The following is a 594-nucleotide window of genomic DNA, read 5'->3' on the forward strand; positions in this document are numbered from 1 at the left end:
TGCGGGCCCCATGTCCGTTCCCTGACTTCTTGCCAACCGAGGAACGTAGCGTAATCACCAATGATCTCGACGGAGCTCAGAGGCGGCAGCTTGAAGCTGCCCATAAGACGGCTCCAAAGCGCGCCCATCTACGGTCGGTCGTTGACCCTCGTGTGGAATATGGGTTCCGCCCGGCGGATCCCGCTTTGGAACCGAGGTACGCGATAACTCAATCGTTACGCGTCCACATCATCGGGCCACCGGCCAGAACGGAAGATGAGCTTGCCAAACGAAAAGCTCTTCGAACTCGTTTCTTGGTTCCACAAAAGTATCCGTTGGAAGCTTATCGCACTCGACTACGGGCGCAACGAGGTGGCTCTCGTGTACCCGCGATGCGGACAATACCTTTAGTGTTCGCCCCTGGCGAGAGCGTCACAGATGACGAAGCTCTCTTTGAGCGATGGGTGCAATGGCACCGAAAACTTTCCTCACTGCATAACCTGCAGTTGAACGACAAGAAAGTAGACGTGCATGTGGAGCGACACCTCCGATTTAAGTTTGCCAAACTCAAGGCACGCCGTCGTCTTCCTTCGGATTGTCGCCCTGCGACGTATG

Source organism: Plasmopara halstedii (genome assembly GCF_900000015.1).
Source record: "Plasmopara halstedii genome assembly, contig: Scaffold_3060, whole genome shotgun sequence".
Classification (NCBI taxonomy): domain Eukaryota; phylum Oomycota; class Peronosporomycetes; order Peronosporales; family Peronosporaceae; genus Plasmopara; species Plasmopara halstedii.